Source organism: Bufo gargarizans, chromosome 3 (assembly GCF_014858855.1).
Source record: "Bufo gargarizans isolate SCDJY-AF-19 chromosome 3, ASM1485885v1, whole genome shotgun sequence".
Lineage (NCBI taxonomy): Eukaryota > Metazoa > Chordata > Amphibia > Anura > Bufonidae > Bufo > Bufo gargarizans.
The window spans coordinates 544880584-544904280 of NC_058082.1; the positions used below are offsets into that span (position 1 = coordinate 544880584).

General features: G+C 45.4%; 1 pseudogene; it reads left to right on the plus strand.

Moving 5' to 3' along the window:
* The first annotated feature begins 200 nt into the window (after positions 1 to 200).
* On the plus strand, positions 201 to 11532 carry LOC122931759 (annotated as a pseudogene).
* Positions 11533 to 23697: the final 12165 nt, after the last annotated feature.

Below are 23697 nucleotides of genomic sequence, written 5' to 3' on the forward strand. Positions count from 1 at the left end.
GGTTTCAATGATAATGAAGGTGGGACTGGGCGTCTCCTGGGAGGAAGAGGAGGGGCAGATAGCTATAGCCACCAAAGAGGTATAAAAGACCCAAGCATGGCTCAGAAAGCTGGAATTCACCAAAGGAATCTACTTGGATCACTGACTTGCTGAGGAGAAGTCACTGACTGGAGATCAAGTCCTGAGTGTGTGGAGGGTCCATGTCTGGTAAGTGTCACTGAACTGAATGTAAGTGGAAGGAATAATAAGATATTGCAATCTGTCCTGTGTATAAGGACAATGTGTCTCTGTAATGTCTCCTGTGTATGTCTCCATGTAGATCTCCATATAACTCCCATCATAACTGGACACAGATTTTCCACCTTTTACAATACACATTCTTACAATGGGAATAACTCTTTGTCTACTTTCACACTCGCGTTTTGGTTTTCCAGTTGTGTGATCCATTCAGGGATCTCACAAATGGTCCAAAACTGATTAGTTTGCATTCTAATGCATTCTGAATGGAAAAGGATCCGCTCAGAATGAATCAGTTTTCATCAGTTCAGTCTCCATTCCGCTTTGGAGACGGACAACAAAACGCTGACTGCAGTGTTTTGGTGTCCGTCTGATGAAACTGAGCCAAACGGATCCGTCCTGACACACAATGTAAGTCAATGGGGACATCTCCACTGGAGGTTCAGTGATGGCAGCAGTGACTGGTGATTGTCCGCACAGTAGTGTGTAAGTGATTGTACACGCAGTGTCCATACATGTGATAGTACATACCTGTAACTGTGCCGGGAACACGGACAATCACTGATCCTGACTAGTGATGAACGAACATTGGCCGGGAAGATTTGCGAACGCAATCAAATATTCGCGAACCGCAAGTTTGCGGCCGACCTCATTCACTTTAATGGCAGGCGAACCTGAAAAACCTTCAGGTCATATTTGCAGCCACCAAATACTTACTAGAAGTGCACAAATAGTCCCACAACATGGACAGTGAAATACTAGAGGGGGATCAATGGCAAAAATTCTCACAAAAAAATTGTATTTTAATCAGGGCCAATTTTTATGCGTCTTATAGGAAAAATCTAAAAAATGGGCCGTACTGGAGCCTAGACATTTTTTATTTGCTATCTGTTTGATGTATACAAATGTGCGGAACTCCACGTTTTTGTATCCTGCAGAGTCCAGTGAAAAAATGCATACATTAACCTACATTTTTTTCTACCATGGAAACTGTATGGTGAACGGAGGCCACTGTACGGCATCAGTCTGAGGCATCTGGTAATGTATACATTTTTGGTATGCATTAAACGGATGGCAAAAATAGGATGTGACCCCAGCCCTAGTGTCAGAATAAGCACCAGTACACAGCGGAGCAGCGCGGCGGAGAGGGGAGGCCGCCACGTACTGACAGAGCGCTACCTGGTCCTGGTGGTCAGGGATGAGGACTGTGTTTCCCAAGGATCATTTTTCTAGTGGGAAATACAGGGCACAGTATAATACTCTAGAATCTATATACTATAAAGATATTATCCCTACCCCCGAATAATAATACAATTAGGGGGTCATTTATTATATAGAAATACGTCTATGTTAGGCGTATTTCAGACACAGATTGTGGCGCAAAGGTCCTTAGCACCGCAATCTGCATATTTTTCCCGCTCATGCCAGGTCTAAAAAAGTATAATTGTAAGCAGTACAGTCTCCACGGATTGAGCAGGTACGGATATGGTGCTCACTCCACAACTCGCCCCAAGTCGTCAAAAAAAAAAAATAGTGATTATTAAATAACGTATCTATTGGAGGGCACACGAATATCTGCTTCTATACAGACTCAAAAATTAATAAAGAGATTCATTCAGCATACATAAAAATATATAAAAACAACAAGATGAACTGCTCCTATATGGTAACAGTAAGCAACCGCTCGATAATACACGCACGTAACACGGAATTTCAATGCGAAAATATGATTGACTTTCTTTGAATCACATCTACATTCAAAGACAGGCCGTATAAACTTCCACAACCTACGCCACAGTTATGGCGCACACGTCCGTGCGATGTACAAATGATTAGGAGTCGCTGATTATATTGCATTAGAACATACGTCCAGTTATAACCATTATCCACCGCTGTAACATTGATCCCGCCAGTTGCGTATTGCAGGGTGGTTACACCGTCTCTCCTCAATGTGACAACACTTCAGGGGTTAACCACTAGCGGTGCTTATTCTGGTGAAAACGCTAAGTTACAAACCAGAATATAACCGCAGTATTTACAGCTTGTATTGGACTGTCAGAAATGCAGCAAAGGCCCCAAATGTAGTGTTTTGCACAAAATGGGTGTTTTTTTAAACGGTACTTTATGGAAAAAAAAAGAAGATTTTTTTCACCCACAATTAAACAGACGGATTCAACTGATTTTTTTCACTATCACAAATGCAATGCAGGGCACAAATGTGATAGTGAAAAAATTATTTGTCCCCACAGAATCTAACAGATGGATTTACTTGGATTGTACTTTACAGAAAAAAATGTGAATATGTCCCCCCTGGGTCCCTGAACTCACAGATGGATTCCCTATATAATTTTCCCTTCCCCTGGCACATATGCAGTGCAGGGGCACTTAATAAATGGGTATATGTTGCCCACTGAACTATAAGAACAGGGTTAAATTATTGTCCCTGGCACATATGCAATGCTGGTGCACTGAACGTGCACAAAATGGCTGCCGACGGACACCTAACTAACAGGCGGATAAAACGTATTATTCTGTGTCACTGGGCTTAGGGCAGGGTACATAAATGTTGCACTGCACCCACACAAAAAATCGCTGTAGATTGCAAAGTTGACAACAATTTCTGATAACGGATAGATTCTTTCTTATTCTCTCCCTTACAGCAGCAGCATCCTCTCCCTACACTAGTAACAGCAGAGTGACGCGCAGCACTACACGACTCCAGCTTATATAGAGGCTGGGTCACATGCTGCACTGGCCAATCACAGCCGTACCATTAGTAGACACGGCTGTGATGGCATCTAAGGGCACACGAGTTAAACTGTTGTTGATTGGCTGCTCTGCAGCCTTTCAAAAAGCGCCATTAAATCGCCGAACACCGAACTTGAACCCGAACTTTTACTGAAATATTCAGGTCCGGGGTCAAAAAATCCTAAAGTTTGGTATGAACCCGACCTTTACAGTTTGGGTTCGCTCAACCCTAGTCACCTTACATCACTAAATGTGCAACACCAAGCGATCAAAAAGGTGTATGCCCCCCAAAATAGTGCCAATCAGACCGTCACCTCGAACCAAAAATAAGGAGCCCCTATATAAGACAGTTGCACAAAAAATAAAAAACAACTATGGCTCTCAGACAATGGAGACACTAAAATGATTTTTTTTGTTTGTTTTAAAAATGATATTAGGCTACTTTCACACTTGCGTTCGGAGCGGATCCGTCTGGTATCTGCAGACGGATCCGCTCCTATAATGCAAACGATGGTATCCGTTCAGAACGGATCCGTCTGCATTATATTTCAGAAAAAAATCTAAGTCTAATCGTTAGACGGATCCGTCCTGACTTTGCATTAAAAGTCAATGGGGGACGGATCCGTTTTGAAATTGCACCATATTGTGTCAACTTCAAACGGATCCGTCCCCATTGACTTGCATTATTAGTCTGGACGGATCAGTTTGGCTCCGCACGGCCAGGCGTTTGGGTGTCCACCTCCTGAGCGGAACGGAGGCGAAACGGAGCCATACTGATGCATTCTAAGCTGATCCTTATCCACTCAGAATGCATTGGGGCTGTACGGATCCATTCAGGGCCGCTTGTGAGAGCCTTCAAACGGAACTCACAAGCGGAACCCTGAACGCAAGTGTGAAAGTAGCCTAATTGTGTAAAACGTAAGTAAATAAAAAAAGGATGCATATTAGTTATTTCCATGTCTGTAAGAACCTGCTCTATAAAAATATCACATGACTTAACCCCTCTGGTGAACACTGTAAAAGAATTCTAAACAAAACGGTGTAAAAAAAGCTATTTTTTGCCAGCTGACATCACAAAAAGTGTAATAGCAAGCGATCAAAAAGTCATATGCACCCCCTAAATAGTGCCAATCAAACAGTCTTCTCAAACCAAAAAAAATTTGCCCCTACATAAGACAGTCGCCCCGAAAACAAAAAAGTTGTGGCTCTCAGAAAGATAATTTGTTTCAAAAATGATGTTATTGTAAATATCACATGACTTAACCCCTCGGGTGAACACCGTTTAAAAAAAAGCCATTTTTTGACACCCTTCATCACAAAAAGTGCAATACCAAGCGATCAAAAAGTCATATGTACCCTAAAATAGTACCAACAAAACTGCCACCTTATGGCGTTCCTTTCCTTCTGTTCCCTGCCGTGTGTTCGTACAGCAGTTTACAACCACATATGTGGTGTTTCTGTAAACTTCAGAATCAGGGCAATAAATATTGAGTTTTGTTTAGCTTTTAACCCTTGCTTTGTTACTGGAGAAAATTTAATAAAATTTAAAATTTGGCAAAAAAGTGAAATTCTGAAATTTCATCTCCATTTTCATTTAATTCTTGTGGAACACCTAAAGGGTTAACACAGTAAAATCGTTTTTTTATACCTTGAGGTGAGTAGTTTCTTAAATGGGGTAACTTATTTGAAATTTCTACTTTAGGGATGCATCAAGGGGGCTTCAAATGATGCATGCCAGCATAAAGTTATCCCAGTGAAATCTTGTCTGAAAGTTATCTCTGCGCAATGCCGTGTGTCTGAACAGCAGTTTACAACCACATGTTAGGTGTTTCTGTAAACTACAGAATCAGGGCAATAAATATTGAGTTTTGTTTGGCTGTTAACCCTTGCTTTGTTAGTGGAAAAAAATGATTAAAATGAACTTCACAAAAAAGTTTGAGTTCAGAGCCCGAACTTGACCCCAAACCCCAACCCCATTGAAGTCAATGGGGACCCAAACTTTGGAGCACTAAAATGGCTCTAAAAAGTCATGGAAAGGGCTAAAGGGCTACAAATGGCAGCAAAATGTGGTTAAGAGCATGGCAATTGATCTGCAAACAAATGTGAATAGGGAAATGACTTAAAATAACATAAAATACATAAAAAAATAAAATTGCATCCCTTTAAATTCCGCCCCATAATGCATTACTGGGCGGCTTATACTACTTTAATGTGAGTGATGCTCATGTTGAGGATGTGTCATGTTTCGTCCTTAGCGGTTTGCCTACTCCTCTAGTGTTGGGGCTACCCTGGCTCACTAAACATAACCCCACCATTGATTGGCAAGCGAGGCAAATAAATGGTTGGAGTGACTTTTGCAGAGAGAATTGCCTCACGACATCTGTTTCTGAGGTTGCTACTAAGACTGTACCATCTTTTCTCTCTGAATTTTCGGATGTCTTCTCTGAGAGTGGAGTTCAGGATTTGCCCCTGCACAGGGAGTATGATTGCACTATTAATCTCATCCCAGGCGCCAAACTGCCTAAATCTCGTTTATACAATCTGTCCCAACCTGAGAGGATCGCTGTGCGTGCTTATATCTCTGAGAGTCTGAGAAAAGGACACATACGACCCTCGAAGTCACCTGTTGCCGCTGGTTTTTTCTTTGTTAAGAAAAAAGATGGTTCTTTAAGACTTTGTCTGGATTTCAGGGAGCTGAACAGTATCACTATTCGTGACCCTTATCCGCTTCCTCTGATCCCGGACCTGTTTAACCAGGTTGTTGGGGCTAAAGTCTTTTCCAAATTAGATCTAAGAGGGGCATACAACCTGGTCAGGGTCAGAGAAGGAGACGAATGGAAGACGGCCTTCAATATCCCTGAGGGCCATTTTGAGAATTTGGTTATGCCTTTTGGTTTGATGAATGCCCCAGCCGTTTTTGAGCATTTCGTGAACAGCATTTTTTATCATTTGATGGGAAAATTTGTATTAGTGTATTTGGATGACATTTTGATTTTTTTCTCCTGATTTCAAAACTCATAAGGAACATTTACGTCAGGTCTTGCTCATCCTGCGGGAGAATAAATTATATGCGAAACTGGAAAAATGTGCGTTTGCGGTTCCAGAAATTCAATTTCTGGGGTTTCTTCTCTCCGCTTCTGGTTTTTGCATGGACCCCGAGAAGGTTCGCGCTGTGCTTGAGTGGGAGCTTCCTGAGAATCAGAAGGCGCTGATGCGTTTTTTGGGCTTTGCCAATTATTACAGGAAGTTTATTTTGAATTATTCCTCTATTGTTAAACCACTCACTGATATGACCAGAAAGGGGATAGATTTTTCTTCTTGGTCAGTAGAGGCGCGTAAGGCTTTTTCTAATATCAATGAGAGTTTTGCTTCCGCTCCCATCTTGGTGCAACCTGATATTTCTTTACCCTTCATAGTTGAGGTTTATGCTTCTGAGGTGGGTGTGGGGGAGGTCTTGTCTCAGGGTTCCTCTCCTGCCAAATGGCGACCGTGTGCCTTTTTCTCGAAAAAACTCTCCTCCGCAGAGAGAAATTACAATGTGGGAGATAGGGAATTGTTGGCCATCAAGTTGGCTTTTGAGGAATGGCGCCATTGGCTAGAGGGAGCCAGACACCCTATTACCGTATTTACTGACCATAAAAATCTGGCCTACTTGGAGTCAGCCAAGCGTCTGAACCCGAGACAGGCCAGATGGTCTTTGTTCTTTTCTAGGTTAATTTTGTTGTCACGTTCCGCCCTGGAGTTAAGAATGTGAAGGCAGATGCCCTGTCACGTTGTTTTCCGGGAGGCGGGAATTTTGAAGACCCGGGTCCCATTTTGGCTGAAGGTGTGGTGGTCTCTGCTCTTTTTTCTGAATTGGAGGCAGAGGTGCAGGCAGCCCAGTCAGAGGCTCCTGATCTTTGTCCTCCTGGGAGGTTGTTTGTGCCTCTCGCTTTAAGACACAAGATTTTTAAGGAACACCACGATACGGTCCTTGCTGGGCACCCGGGGGCAAGAGCCACACTGGATCTCATCGCTCGGAGATTCTGGTGGCCTGCGCTTCGTAAGTCGGTTGAGGGTTTTGTGGCAGCCTGCGAGACTTGCGCTCGTGCCAAAGTCCCTCATTCACGGCCATCAGGTCCTCTCCTTCATTTACCCATTCCTTCCCGTCCTTGGACACATCTGTCCATGGACTTCATAATGGACCTGCCTCGTTCCTCAGGGAAGACTGTGATTCTGGTGGTGGTGGACCGTTTTAGCAAAATGGTGCATTTCATCCCTTTTCCTGGTTTGCCAAATGCTAAGACGCTGGCGCAGGCATTTATTGATCACATTGTCAAATTGCACGGTATTCCTTCAGACATAGTCTCTGATAGGGGCACGCAGTTTGTTTCCAGATTCTGGAAGGCTTTCTGTTCTCGCTTGGGGGTTCGGTTGTCATTCTCTTCTGCTTTCCACCCGCAGTCGAATGGCCAGACAGAGCGCGTCAATCAGAATCTGGAGACATATCTGCGCTGTTTTGTGGCGGAGAATCAAGAGGATTGGTGTTCTTTTTTGTCCCTTGCTGAGTTTGCTTTAAATAACCGTCGTCAGGAGTCCTCTGATAAGTCACCATTTTTTGGTGCATATGGGTTTCATCCGCAGTTTGGGACTTTCTCGGGAGAGGGGTCTTCTGGTTTACCTGATGAGGACAGATTCTCCTCGTCTTTGTCATCTATTTGGCAAAAGATTCAGGATAATCTAAAGAGCATGAGTGAGAGATATAAGCGTGTGGCAGATAAGAGAGGTGTGCTTGGTCCGGACCTGAATGTTGGTGATCTGGTGTGGTTGTCTACCAAGAATATCAAATTGAAGGTTCCCTCCTGGAAGTTGGGTCCTAGGTTTATTGGGCCTTACAAAATCCTGTCTGTCATCAATCCTGTTGCCTACCGTCTTGATCTTCCTCAGACTTGGAAGATCCATAATGTTTTTCATAAGTCCTTATTGAAACCTTATGTTCAACCCATTGTATCCTCGCCTTTGCCTCCTCCTCCGATTATGGTTGATGGGAATCTTGAATTTCAGGTCTCTAGGATTGTGGATTCTCGGCTTGTCCGCGGTTCTCTCCAGTACCTTGTTCATTGGGAGGGTTATGGTCCTGAGGAGAGGATGTGGGTCCCAGTGATGGACATTAAGGCCTCTCGTCTCATCAGGGCTTTCCATAGGTCCCATCCGGAGAAGGTGGGCTCTGAGTGTCCGGAGTCCACTTGTAGAGGGAGGGGTACTGTCACAACCAGACAGCTGAGAAGCTCTGACAGAATCATTTTAGAACCTCCTCCTTGAGTTTCTTTGTTGTAATGTTCAGTTCTTCATCTCGTTAGCCTCTCTCAGCTGTCATGTGGTTGGACTGATTGCATCCCTTTAAATTCCGCCCCATAATGCATTACTGGGCGGCTTATACTACTTCCTGGAGTGTGTGTGCATGCTGATCTTGTTTTCCAGTCTGCTACAAAGTTAAGTGCTGAACATTTATCTGTTATTTTCTGTTTGCTGGATCCCAGGTGACCCTGACTCCCTCTGTGTCTGGTGTAGGGAGCCGGTGGTCGTGTCCCCTCACTATTGCAGGGTGTTCAGGGGTTATATAGTCGAGTTACGTGGATATGCAACCATCCACCTCTGGGATCGTTGCATAGGCTGAGCAGCCAGGGAAAGTCTCAGGTCTTGTGCTTTGGTCTCCCTTATGGTTCCTTAGCTTTGGATCCAGTGAGTCATATATGCATGTTGCTTTGTCTTGTTTCCTGTACACCGTCCGTGACAATTATGGGGAGGAATTTAAAGGGATGCAATCAGTCCAACTACATGACAGCTGAGAGAGGCTAACGAGATGAGGAACTGAAATTCAAAACAAAGAAAACTCAAGGAGGAGGTTCTGAAAGGCTTCTGTCAGAGCTTCTCAGCTGTCTGGTTGTGACAATTACTCTTTTTGTGACGTAAGATGACAAAAAATGGCTTTTTTTACACCGTTTTTATTTTTATTTTTTTACGGTGTTCACCTGAGGGTTAGGTCATGTGATATTTTTATAGAGCCTGTCAATATGGACGCGGTGATACCTAATATGTATACTTTTTTTTATTTATATAAGTTTTACACAATGATTTCATTTTTGAAACCCCAAAAATCATGTTTTAGTGTCTCCATAGTCTAAGAGCCATGTTTTTTCAGTTTTTGGGTGATTATCTTGGGTAGGGTTTGATTGGTACTATTTTGGCGTACATGCAACTTTTTTTATCACTTTTATTACTTTTTTGGGGGGGAAGTAAGGTGGGCAAAATTTCAATTTCCTCATAGTTTTTCTTTTTTATTTTTATGGTGTTCACCGTGCGGGGAAAGTAACATGAACGTTTTATAGATCAGGTCGTTACGGACACGGCGATACCTAATATGTGTAGTGTATTTTATTTTATTATTTTTTTATTCAGTGATAAAGGTGTTTTTTTTATCTTTACCTTTTACCTTTGACCCAGACCCACTTGGTTCTTGAAGAACCAGTGGGTCTGATGTCTGTATAATACAGTACAGTACACTATATAGTGTATTGTACTGTATTTTACTTACACTTTGTCTGAACAGATCTATGCCTTTAGCACATATCTGTTCAGCACCATGGACAGCAGGATGCCTGAGAAGGCGTCCTGTTCCATGGGAACCTTCCCCGTCTGCCACAACTGAGCAAACGGGGAAAGGTAAGGAGGGGGACTCCCTCCCTCTGTCACCCCATCCTGTCTGGGGGCTGCAAAGGCCATTTTAAAGTTTCTAATCCCCCGCGGTCTGGGACCGCACGGATCAGAAACTGCAGAAAGCGCTGCAAACCGCAGGTCTGAATTTACCTGCGGTTTGCTGCGATCGCCGATACGGGGGGGGGGGTCATATGACTTCCCCCGGCGTTGTGACAGGATGCCTGCTGAATGATTTCAGCGGACATCCTGTTCTGATTGACCCCCGCATTTCCGCAATCCCGCTTTAAACTCATGACGGACCTGTACGTCATGGGTCCTTAAGGACTCGGGAAACATGCCGTACCGGTACGTCATGCGTCCCTAAGGGGTTAAGCCCAGAATATTATGGCAGTATTTCAAGATTGTATTTCACACTGACAAATGCTGCAAAGGCACCAGATGTTGGATATTGCCAAAAATTGGTGTTTTTTTAAACCCAGAATATTATGGCAGTATTTCAAGCTTGTATTTCACACTGACAAATGCTGCAAAGGTACCAGATGTAGGATATTGCCAAAAATTGGTGTTTTCTTAAACCCAGAATATAATTGCAGTATTTCAAGCTTGTATTTGACTGTTACAAATGCACATATGCTGTGCACACAAGTTAAACGCTTGTTAATTGGCTGCTCTGCAGCCTTTCAAATAGCGCTATTAACTCGCCGAACACCGAACCCGAACTTTTACAGAAAATTTCGGGTTCGGTGTCGAAAAATCCAAAAGTTCAGTACGAACCCGAACTTTATAGTTCGGGATCGCTTAACCCTAGTGCAGAGTAAATATGACTTTAGTGATCAATGCCAATAATGCTCCTGTGTGTGTCAAACAGAATTTGGTGACAGATTTATTTTATTCAATACATTTAATGTCTTAATGGCAGTTAGTATTTATAACGTTTGTACATTTTTTATCTGCATGTTAATTACATTTTATATTTTAACTTATTGTGTGTAATTAGGAAAAAGAGAACTTTTTATCTTATTTTTTCTTTCTACAGGTGAAGACTGGATAAAAGGCTCCCAAGGTCATCTAATTGTATCTTCTTCTTATGAAATAGAAGGTAATTTATGGGAAAGATTTTGAAAATAATTCTAATCTTTCTGTGCACAAAAACATAAAGATGAACAGTCATGTTCTGAAAGAGAGAAAACTTTTAATGTGATATCAAGTGTTGCTGACAATCAGAGAAATCACACAGGAGAGTGGCAATATTCATGTTCAGAATGTGGGAAATGTTTTTATCAGAAAGCACATCTTGTGAGACATCAGAGAATTCACACAGGGGAGAAGCCATTTTCATGTTTAGAATGTGGGAAATGTTTTAGTCGGAAATCACATCTTGTTGAACATCGGAAAACTCACACAGGAGAGAATCCATTTTCATGTTCAGAATGTAAGAAATGTTTTAGTAACATATCAATTCGTGAGGTACATCAGAGAATTCACCCCGAGGTTAAGCCATTTTCATGTCCTGAATGTGGGAAATATTTTAATGTGAAATCAAATCTTGTGAAACATCAGAGAATTCACACCGGGGAGAAGCCATTTCCATGTCCTGAATGTGAGAAGTGTTTTATTTGAAAACAACCTTTTGATTTACATCTGAGAACTCACACAGGAGAGAAGCCATATTCATGTCCTGAATGTGAGAAATGTTTTACTAAAAAATCAAGTCTTATCGAACATCAAAGAAATCATACAGGAGAGAAACTATTTCCATGTCCGAAATGTGAGAAGTGTTTTAATCGGAAAGGACATCTTGATTTACATCTGAGAACTCGCAGAGGAGAAAAGCCATATTCATGTCCTTAATGTGAGAAGTGTTTTAGTGATAAATTAAGTCTTGTGAAACATCAGAGAGTTCACAAAGGAGAGAAGCCATTTTCATGTCTTGAATGTGGGAAATACTTTAATGAAAAAATCTAATCCTAATAAACATCTGAGAACTCACACAGAAGAGAAACCATTTCCATGTCCTGAATGTGAGAAATGTTTTAATCGGAGCGAAAATAGTGATACACATCTGAGAACTCACACAAGAGAGAAGCCATATTGAATGTAGGATGTCATTTAAAAGTAAACATCATCTTGAGACTCATCAGAAAAATCACACAGGAGAGAAGCCATTTTCATGCACTGAATGTGGGAAGTGTTTTACTCAGAAATCAAGTTTTGTGAGACAACTGAGAATTCACACAGAAGAGAAGCTTATTTAATATACAGAATGTAGGAAATGCTTTGGCTGTAAATTAAAGGGGTTGTCCTGGCTTTTATCCCCTTCATGTATTATGACGTAACTGTTCAATGGAACTTTAATTCCATCTGTTTAGCGTGGATGGGCAGAAGAGGAGGAGGTGGAGGTAGATTAGATGGAGAGTCATCCTGGTGCGACATTGACTTCTTCCCTGTTGGTACTCTGGCACACATGGCTGACTTCATGTTAGGCTGCCTTTCCCATGACCCTCGCGTTATACGCATTTTAGATAACACGTATTAATGGGTCACTCTTCTCGACCCCTGCTACAAAAAGAACTTCTCATCTGTCATTCCTGTGGTTTTGAGGACGAGTAAAATAGTGCAATACAGAAGGTACTTGTTGAGAGATTGCTCCAAAATTTTCCATCTGACAACACGGGCGGCAGAGTCCGTACTTCCTTAGGCAACCAAGGAAGGGAGACAATGGGAACACACAGCAGTTCCAACAAAGGCAGGGCAACACTCTCCAAGGCATGGGACACTTTCATGACACCCCGCCAGCAACCTCACACTGAAGCCCGGCCTAGTGATACAAGGAGGGAAAAGTTTTGGAAGATGGTGAAGAAATACATAGCAGACCGTGTCAGCCTCCTAAATGATTCCTCAGTGCCTTACAATTACTGGGTGTCCAAGCTGGACATGTTGCACGAACTTGCGGTCTACGTCTTGGATGTGCTGGCCTGTACCTGCCGCCAGCGTTTTGTCTGAGCGTGTATTTAGTGCTGCTGGTGGCATCATAACAGATAAGCGTATATTCTTGTCCACTGGCAATGCTGACAGGTTGATTCAGATAAAAATGAACAAGGCCTGGATTGCCCCTGACTTTTCAACTCTACCACAGGAGAGCTGAGATGATCATGAACATAAAGGCAATTTCAATGTATTGTTTATAATGTACTCAATCTACTGTAGTATATTCTTATGTATCTTTTCCACCACAAAAAAAGAATATATGGTTGAATCTTGTTTTCTCCTCCTCCTTCTCTTCCAGATTGTATATATTCCCTCCATTCAAATTTTTTTTATAGGGTCAGCTCAACTGCAAGCCCTCAACTGAACAGCATGCACTCGCATATAATATTTTAGAGCATCTGCTCATCTGCAGGCACTCGCATATAATGTTTTAGAGCATCAGCTGAACGGCATACACTGGCATATAATGTTTTAGAGCATCAGCTGAACGGCATACACTCGCATATAATGTTTTAGAGCGTCCGCTCAGCAGCAAACCCTCACCCCTAGAGGGTCACCAGCAGGCCATCAATCATAATTTTTCGAGGGTGTGTATGATGCCTTACTTTATGTGTAACAAAGGTTGTTTTTGAGTGCTGGTTCCTTGTAATTTTTGGCAGCCCTTTGACTTAGTGCATAGGCTTTATGAGTGTAGGAGTCCCACTACCTGAACAATTGTACCACAATGTGAATGAGGCCCTCCTTTATGTGATATACAGTTATTTCGGAGTGCCTCTTGCTTGTAATATTTGGCAGAACTTGCACTTTATATACAAGTAAATATTCAGGAAAGAATGTTTCCTAACAATTCTTCCTGTGAAATAGATTTTTTGGGGAGGGTTTTGTGCGTATTTTTGTCAGTCTGTAAAAGTGGTGCACAACTCGGACAACATGGTTCCCAGCAGTGACCTGGGAGTCCAAGAAGTATCCAGACATCATCCTCATGCTGTTTCCGATCCTTTTTGGTGGTGTTTCTGTCACTTTCTGACCTTTTCCAATGGACCAGGCACCCTCCCCTCTTCAGATTATACTCTGGTGCTCGGCCGAGCACACGAATATAGCAATGTGTTCGGGCCAAACAACCAAATACTTTGGTGCTCGCTCATCACTAGTAACTATGTGTACGGGGCTGTGTGAGGGCTAATTTTTTGCGGGACGAGCTCTTCTCTTTAGTGATACCAACTTGCAGTGTGTGCAACTTTTTGATCACTTTTAATAAATAAATTATTGGGAAGTTGAAGTGACAAAAAAATGGCAAATTGCCTGTTTTTATTTTTTTCCCATTACGCCATTTGTTATAGGCCATTAATATTTGTATATTTTAATTGTATGGGCATTTTTGCATGCGGCGATATCCATGATGTATTTTTATTTAAAGAAAAAGGGGGTGATTTGAACTTTCATTTTTTTTTATTATATTTATTACATTTATTGGGTGACAATATCTGGCAATCATTAGATTGCCCATTGTGTTCATTGGTGGCTATATAGCCATCATTGAACACTTAATTTTGGAATATAACAATACAATGCTGCCACCTAGTGGCCTGTATTGGTATATTCCTGAAATAGACACCGAAGCCTGCTTGAGGCTTCAGACTATTTCACCAATGTAAAAGGTTCTCCGATCTCAGTCGGGAGATGCTGTTACCGGAGCGGGAGCTTCCGGACTGATCAGATGCCATGGTCATATTTGACCACGGCATATGAAGGGTAAAATGCATGCAATCAGCCTTATGACTGATCGCAGACATGTGCCGCGGGTATCTGCTTTTTAAAATGGCAGGAAACTGGCGGCGAGCGGGCACCATGTTTAGGGACTGGACTTCCGCCGAGGTCCTTAAGGGGTTAATTAAATCACTTTTTCCCTTTTCTTGCTCTTGTTCTGTCAATTAAAGCATAAATAAAATAATTTTTACAAAATTGCCATATAACCCCTTTAAACCTGTTGTCACTGAGACAAATGCAAATAAAAATGTCATGTGTCAACATCACTCCCCTGTAATGCATAGATAAAGCCGCACCTTGCGTATCATCTACCACATTCACAGAGACGTGTGATTGTCCGCAGAACAATAGTGAGAGATCCTCACCTGGACATTAGCCTCACAATGACTACTACTCCAGTCATTCAGATGGGAATTGTTCTCCCCCCACATAACAGTGCAGAGGTTTAGAGGGGAAATAATAGAAAAACAAAAATATAATGTGCAATTAATCCCACCTGACTGTGCACTACTGCATTTTAGAAATTCTTTTAGTTGTCTCTTTTTGGGTAGGACATGAAATGTGTTTACAAGCATTTTTATTTATATTTTTTGGTTATGCATTTTTATTTTTGATTTTTAGAGGCACCTAAAAAAGCCTTAGCTAGAACATGCTACTTTTTCACCTAAATTCACCAAAAGTAAGAAAAAGACCACAGCAAAATCCCATTGTTGTGGTTCTAGTGCACGGACAGCCCAAAGTGAGATATTGAAATTGAATGTGGTATACTACTGTGGGTATATTATATCTGATATGCTTTTGAATGAACTTACAAGTAAATTATATGTGCAGTGAGTCCAATAGACCCATAGCGGATCTAATACACATACAATATCAACATCAAATTGACAGATCTACCAGAAATATTATTATTGTTTGGGGAAATTAGTGTTTATTTTTTTTTTATTTTTTTTTTAAGTCTTAAAGAAGCTGTAACGGATCTCCTAGCACCCCGACCGGGTACCTCCGTCGATAGATGCTCCTAGTGCTTTCCGAGGACTCCAAGCACTCCACTTGACACCGTACGCCCTGCAGACCCCACGAACTGCCGCAGCTTGGTTGGGGTCTCACCGTCCTCCACCCACGCTGGACCTACGACAAGGCTCCAGGCTCCAGTGGGTGAACCTCTCCTACAGCCAGAGAGCAGGAACAGCTCTTACAAGAGCTAGTAGTTATGCCAAGGGAGTATAGCAAATCTTCAGCGTATAGCAATCCCCCAGTTTGATCAGTTATCCAAACACCAGTCTCAACATGATGAAGGATAAAACAGGAACACTTTATTGAGGGCTACCCGCCCGTATTTATGCAGGTCCCCATCTGGTGGCCACGCCCTTAGGGGACCAGAATGGAGACTGCGACACAGGACAGATATGCAGAAAATCAGGATACACAGACACAACACATCCCCACAATGCATCATGATTTCCTCCTCTCTGCCTGGCGACACCCGAGGAGCAATCCAATTATGTCTCAGGACAAAGGGAAAACACCAATACACACGTGGAGACAACAGGACAGGAATCACCACCCAAACACACAATGTCACACCCCCACAGCAAACACAGACATTTAACATATCCCCAGATAGCTCAAGTCTGAGTGCATATCATTAGGTGAATGGCACTCAGAATACACGAATACAATAATATTAGCTATCTGGGTGCCCTCACATAACATACAATTTAACCGAACGCATAATAACATAAATGTAAAAACACAAAATGCAATCGCACACTGCAGCCAGCACTCTGCCCTGCCTTTATGCTGGATGTTGAATAAGGCATTGGTGTACATTTTGGCCAAAGCGTAATAAGCCACTCACCACGTCAAGGTCGCCTTCATGAGTGGTCCCTAACACTAGTTCCTACCTTTTATGGGCCATGACCGCCACATAAAGTCCAGGGAGCGCAGGTACAGCATGCACGCCAAGCACACTCTGCTTTTAACCCCGTCCGGTGCCATTACAGCTTTCATCGGATCCAGGGATGCAAGTACTCACATGCATGCTGAGCCTACTATATACTTCTCCTGGAGCCCAATGGCTACTGGTAGGTGCTGTATAAGCAGACTCAGTTTTATACTGACTTTAAAACCAGCCTCCAGGGGGCAGATTGACTGGACAGGTGTGCTTGACTGCTTGGAGATCGCCACGCCTCCAATACGTACTACAAAGAGAAAAATATGGAAAATTCAGCCCGCACAACCCCTAGCAGGTGCAGATTGCGATGGCGAAATAGAGATATAAATGTAAAAACACAAAATGCAATCGCACACTGCAGCCAGCACTCTGCCCTGCCTTTATGCTGGATGTTGAATAAGGCATTGGTGTACATTTTGGCCAAAGCGTAATAAGCCACTCACCACGTCAAGGTCGCCTTCATGAGTGGTCCCTAACACTAGTTCCTACCTTTTATGGGCCATGACCGCCACATAAAGTCCAGGGAGCGCAGGTACAGCATGCACGCCAAGCACACTCTGCTTTTAACCCCGTCCGGTGCCATTACAGCTTTCATCGGATCCAGGGATGCAAGTACTCACATGCATGCTGAGCCTACTATATACTTCTCCTGGAGCCCAATGGCTACTGGTAGGTGCTGTATAAGCAGACTCAGTTTTATACTGACTTTAAAACCAGCCTCCAGGGGGCAGATTGACTGGACAGGTGTGCTTGACTGCTTGGAGATCGCCACGCCTCCAATACGTACTACAAAGAGAAAAATATGGAAAATTCAGCCCGCACAACCCCTAGCAGGTGCAGATTGCGATGGCGAAATAGAGATATAAATGTAAAAACACAAAATGCAATCGCACACTGCAGCCAGCACTCTGCCCTGCCTTTATGCTGGATGTTGAATAAGGCATTGGTGTACATTTTGGCCAAAGCGTAATAAGCCACTCACCACGTCAAGGTCGCCTTCATGAGTGGTCCCTAACACTAGTTCCTACCTTTTATGGGCCATGACCGCCACATAAAGTCCAGGGAGCGCAGGTACAGCATGCACGCCAAGCACACTCTGCTTTTAACCCCGTCCGGTGCCATTACAGCTTTCATCGGATCCAGGGATGCAAGTACTCACATGCATGCTGAGCCTACTATATACTTCTCCTGGAGCCCAATGGCTACTGGTAGGTGCTGTATAAGCAGACTCAGTTTTATACTGACTTTAAAACCAGCCTCCAGGGGGCAGATTGACTGGACAGGTGTGCTTGACTGCTTGGAGATCGCCACGCCTCCAATACGTACTACAAAGAGAAAAATATGGAAAATTCAGCCCGCACAACCCCTAGCAGGTGCAGATTGCGATGGCGAAATAGAGATATAAATGTAAAAACACAAAATGCAATCGCACACTGCAGCCAGCACTCTGCCCTGCCTTTATGCTGGATGTTGAATAAGGCATTGGTGTACATTTTGGCCAAAGCGTAATAAGCCACTCACCACGTCAAGGTCGCCTTCATGAGTGGTCCCTAACACTAGTTCCTACCTTTTATGGGCCATGACCGCCACATAAAGTCCAGGGAGCGCAGGTACAGCATGCACGCCAAGCACACTCTGCTTTTAACCCCGTCCGGTGCCATTACAGCTTTCATCGGATCCAGGGATGCAAGTACTCACATGCATGCTGAGCCTACTATATACTTCTCCTGGAGCCCAATGGCTACTGGTAGGTGCTGTATAAGCAGACTCAGTTTTATACTGACTTTAAAACCAGCCTCCAGGGGGCAGATTGACTGGACAGGTGTGCTTGACTGCTTGGAGATCGCCACGCCTCCAATACGTACTACAAAGAGAAAAATATGGAAAATTCAGCCCGCACAACCCCTAGCAGGTGCAGATTGCGATGGCGAAATAGAGATATAAATGTAAAAACACAAAATGCAATCGCACACTGCAGCCAGCACTCTGCCCTGCCTTTATGCTGGATGTTGAATAAGGCATTGGTGTACATTTTGGCCAAAGCGTAATAAGCCACTCACCACGTCAAGGTCGCCTTCATGAGTGGTCCCTAACACTAGTTCCTACCTTTTATGGGCCATGACCGCCACATAAAGTCCAGGGAGCGCAGGTACAGCATGCACGCCAAGCACACTCTGCTTTTAACCCCGTCCGGTGCATAATAACATAAAACACAATTCCAGAGACAGATTTAAGCTGTGCGGCCGGTCTGTTTTCTTTAAAGTTAGTATGGGCCATAATCCTGAGGCAAGAGGCTAGCAACCAGCCCCCTCCAAAACACTGTGGCGAGGTTGGTTTCGTCACACATCTCCCCCTTCCAGGGAAGACTAACCAGATACCTGACCTCACGGTCAGTACCTGAGTTAGTCTGGCAGTCCAACCACAACCCCATACTGGACCTGTTGAATTTTGGGGCCTGGCTCTGTTCCGTATGTCCCCAGCTGTTGAGTGGGCATCTGCGACTCCTTGCTGCCTTGTGGTTCTCCAGCTTGGAGCTGTAGGTACTTGGTGGGCAGAGGCCGACTGCGCTCTGCCCAGATGCCAGCTCTTCCGCTGGGGTCGCTTGTGGGGAGTCCGGCTCTGAAGAAGAGGATAGGGGAGGGCAGAGGCCGACTGCGCTCTGCCCAGATGCCAGCTCTTCCGCTGGGGTAGCCTGTGGAAAGTCCGGCTGTGGAGAAGAGGATAGGGGAGGGCAGAGGCCGACTGCGCTCTGCCCAGAGGCCAGCTCTTCCGCTGGGGTAGCCTGTGGGAAGTCCGGCTCTGGAGTAGAGGATAGGGGAGGGCAGAGGCCGACTGCGCTCTGCCCAGATGCCAGCTCTTCTGCTGGGATGGGATCAGGAAATCCTATCCCCAGGACCTTGTTGCAGATCGGCTGTGGAGAGGAGGAATCGCTTACCTCCTCCTCCAGGCATTCCTGCAGGGTTGGTGGGGGATCTGAACCGGCCGTCCAGTATCCTGGTAGGCCTGGTGCAGAGACCGCGGTCCCATCTGCACCATCGAAGTTAGGGGTGCTGTCCCCCTGTGGTTGGGGATAGAGACCGATTGTCTCTTCTCTCTTTACAACACACTGCTGCTGGGGAGTCAGACCGACTGTCTCAACTCTCTGTAACGCTGCCTGGTGCTGGGTAGTGGGTGCGACCATCTCCACTCCTAGTAATGCTGGTTGCTGCAGGGACGGGGGACTGACAATCTCCTCTCCCTGTGATCCTGTCTGCCGCTGGGGAGAGAGACCGGTTGTCATCTCTCCCTGTAAGTTAAGCTGTCGATGGGAAGTCAGACTGACTGTCTGGACTCCAGGTAATGCTGGCTGTAGTTGGGGATCTGGGCCGGCTACCCAGCATCCCTGTAGGGCCGGTGGAGAGACTTCGGTCCCATCTCTACCTGCCGTCGGGACGTCTTCCCAGAACCAGTCAATGAAGTTCCCTAATTTGGGAGTTGGTAGGGAAGCAGGGGGTATCGCCGGCAAGTCTTCCCAGTTGTAGGAGGGCAGATCTGGCTCTACTTGTCGAGTAGGTTGGGGATGAACAGAGCTGAGCAGGTGTTGGTAGGTCTGCTCCAGCTCCCACTCCCTTGTTACCAGGTGGATCATGTCTTTGCTCACCTCCCTTTCGTCAGCATAATCATGCATGCCCATCCGGTAGTCGTAGATGTCCCAAAACCTAGACTCCTCCGTGCTGCCAAGATCAATGTCCTCCTCCAAGGCATCCCATAGTAACCCAGGTCCATCATAATCCTCACCCTCGGGTCTGTCGTGCTCAGCCATCCAGGGGAATGTTGAATGACATGCCACCTTAGGGCCTGGTAAGCGTCCTCTAGCCAAAGCTCCTTACATACCAGGTTCTGGAGCTCTGTTACCCAGTCATCCAGGGGCTGCTCTCCCAAGAGACCCATCCGCATCGCCACACGCTTTTGTAGCCGCTGCTCATAACTGGGGAGACTCTCACCTCGCCGCCGCTGGGCATCTTCCAGGGCATCATACCAGACTTCCTTTCTGTCTTCATCCCTCCAGTCCGGGTCATCATCCTCCTCGTAGTGGAACGCTGTTCGAAGACTAGCCGATTCCATCCTGCTGTAGCCAGGGGCGCTGTACGGATACTAGCGTTGCCCTCAATATACTCCACGAACGGTGTTTCCGAGCTGCTTCTCCTCACACTAGGACGCCATCCCACTGCTGCCACCAAATGTTACGGTTACTCCCAGGCTAGCTGGAAGCTGGACCGCTGGGATTGTAGTAACCGTAACATTGGATGGCAGCAGTGGGATTGTCCTGGATTTCCTAGGAGAAGTATTGAACGGATGGAGAGCGCTTACGAAAAATTGAAACGTGCGACCCTAAAGGATTTACTCGAAAGCAGAGGGGGGAACGCCAGCAACCGTCCGAGAAGGGAACTGATCGCAGAATTAACCGAATTGGATCAGGGCTTCACGATGGCAGAAACCCCGACCACGAGTGGTGACGAAAAGACCAGGATTGTTCGGGAGAGGCTCTCGCTATACGGGCCGAACCCACCTATGGAACTGGTGCAGCAGTTGATGGCAGAAGCGGACGAGGATATACGGAAGGCTCGAGCCCACGAACTCAGCCTAGTGACCGCACACCGCAATGCCGAAGCACCGCAGGTAATCGTTCCTGTCGAAAACGCCGGGAGGCCAAAGATACCCTATGCAGCTTTTAGACCCTTCCTAGAGAGCGAGACAGGAATCGATGAATATTTGGCGGACTTCGAAAGGCAATGTGCCCTGCACCAGATTCCCAACAGAGAGTGGCCCACGATATTGTCTGGGAAACTATCCGGGCGAGCTCTGGAAGCATTTCGGACTCTGGGCGCTGAGGAAGTGACACAGTATGCGCTGGTCAAAGAGACACTGTTGCGGCGGTACGCTGTAACTCCTGACACGTATCGCCGACAATTTCGTAGCACGAGAAAGAAGCCTAACGACACACATATGGAATGGGCGCACCGAATGCGGAGAGCGGCAAATCACTGGATGAGCGGAAGTAAAGCTGTGACTGGTGAGGAAATTTTACAATTATTTCTCTTAGAACATTTTTATAACGGCATGGAGCAGCAGGGGAAGGAATGGCTGTGAGACAGACGACCTTCTACCTTAGAAGAAGCAGCCAAATTGGCCGATGAACATTACGACTCCCGTCTACACGAACCCACGAACTACCGAACCCCAGCACGGGTCGAACACCAAGATGTTTACCATACGTCGCCACGTACCGAATTCCGAGCCCCGGTGCCCGCTGGGCCCATACGGTACTCAGGACCACCGAATAACAACTCTGATCGTCCCAGACCGACCTGCTACCGATGCAATCAACCAGGGCACCGCATGGCTAGCTGCCCCCTTAATGCACACCAGACCCCCCGGAATTATAATTACCCCTCTGGGTCATCTCGTCCTGCCCGGGCGCTCTGTGTTAACCAAGAGGCCCCTATGGAGGAATATTTGGGACCACTTACGAAGCAGATCCTGTATATGCTGCTTCGGATAACCGCCAGCACCATCGGCAGAAAGTATGGCTCGAGGGGCAATCTACCGAGGGGTTAAGAGACACGGGGGCTACCATTACACTGGTCCAGAGCCATTTGGTGCCGGGGCACAAGCGATCAGGTAAGACTGTGGCCGTTAGAGTGGCGGGGGGGATGTGTACAAAATTCCGACCGCTAAAGTACATCTTGATTGGGGAGCGGGTAAGGGGGTCGTGAACGTGGGCATAATGGATAATTTACCTGCCAAAGTACTACTGGGCAACGATTTGGGCCCCATGACTTCTGCCTATGCTCCAGTATACAACGAGGCGAACCCAGTGACTACCCGAGCCCAAGCCCGAACGGAGCGAGAACTCTCACCAGTGCGGGAGACACAGGTAAGACCTACCCCGACCTTGACTGACCCGTTAGGTCCCATACTCTGGGACACCCCAGATGCTTTCGAAACAGAGTCTAAGACTGACCCGACATTACAAAAGTACCGGGAACGAGCAGAGACCGGAGGGAGCGGGTCAGATAACAAAACCTTTTTATGGGAAAAGGGAAAGCTATATCGCTTGACGGAGAAAAGGGGGCAGCATAGGCGACAGCTGGTAGTGCCCCACAAATACCATCGAGAAATACTCAAGATAGGACACGACATTCCCTTGGCAGGCCACCTAGCTGTAACCCGCACACTACACCACATTACTCACACGTTCTTTTGGCCAGGGGTACACGCTGATGTTAGGACTTATTGTAATACCTGCGATGTGTGTCAACGAGTAGGGAGGAGAGGCGATCACCCTAAAGCTCATCTAGTAAATATGCCCATTGTGGAGGAACCCTTCAGCAGGGTTGCTATAGACCTAGTTTGACCTTCAAATCGCAGCCTCGCCTCGTTTTGTGGGGGAAAGATTATCCTAGCTGTAAGATAGCTAGTGGGATTGTTCTACATTTACAGGATCCTTCTGGAGATTGAGACGAAGCGGCTCCTCTCTCTCTCCCTAAACAGAGATCCAGACTATCCAAGCGGTCCAGCTTCCAGCTAGCCTGGGAGTAACCGTAACAAAAGCCTTATGTAAACTGTCTAAATTACTGTGAAATAAATATTTATATAAAGGATACATTTTCTTTTGATGGTTTCAATTGAGGAGTGCCTGTCTTAGCTACATAAAATCCCATTGTTTGTTGTGTTTAATCCCTTACCAATATCTGTTGTACTTGTAAGGCGAAACACTTGTTTTACTCCCCCTAGGAGACTTGAACAGCCGTCCTCTGGATCCAGCCTCAGGGAACGCCTAGACCGATAGGTGTCCGACTACATCGGGTTGACGGCTGATGTGGAAGCTCTGAGAAGCGATGAACCCCTGGACAACTGGGTGTGCAGGCTTGACCTGTGGCCAGAGCTGGCGCAATTTTCCATGAAACTGTAGGCTTGCACCTTGTCCAGTGTCCTGTCCGAAAGGACGTTCACCGCAGCAGGGGGGATCGAGACCGATAAGCACACTCGCCAAGCTCACGGCAGTGTGGACTACCTCACATTTCTAAAAATGGATCTCGGAGGAATTCAACACATGCGACGAGTCGACCATGTTTGATTGAAATTCCTTATGACAGCCCACAAATATCCGCCACCACCCAGAACAAATCATGGTCCCTGTCTTAGGTAAATACAGTGGCATAAAAGGCCTTTTATGTCCGGTGAATGCCTATTGGCTAATTTGTGGTGCCTGCACTGGCTGACAGTTGCATATTTTTCCTGTGACCGCCTAATGTACCTCC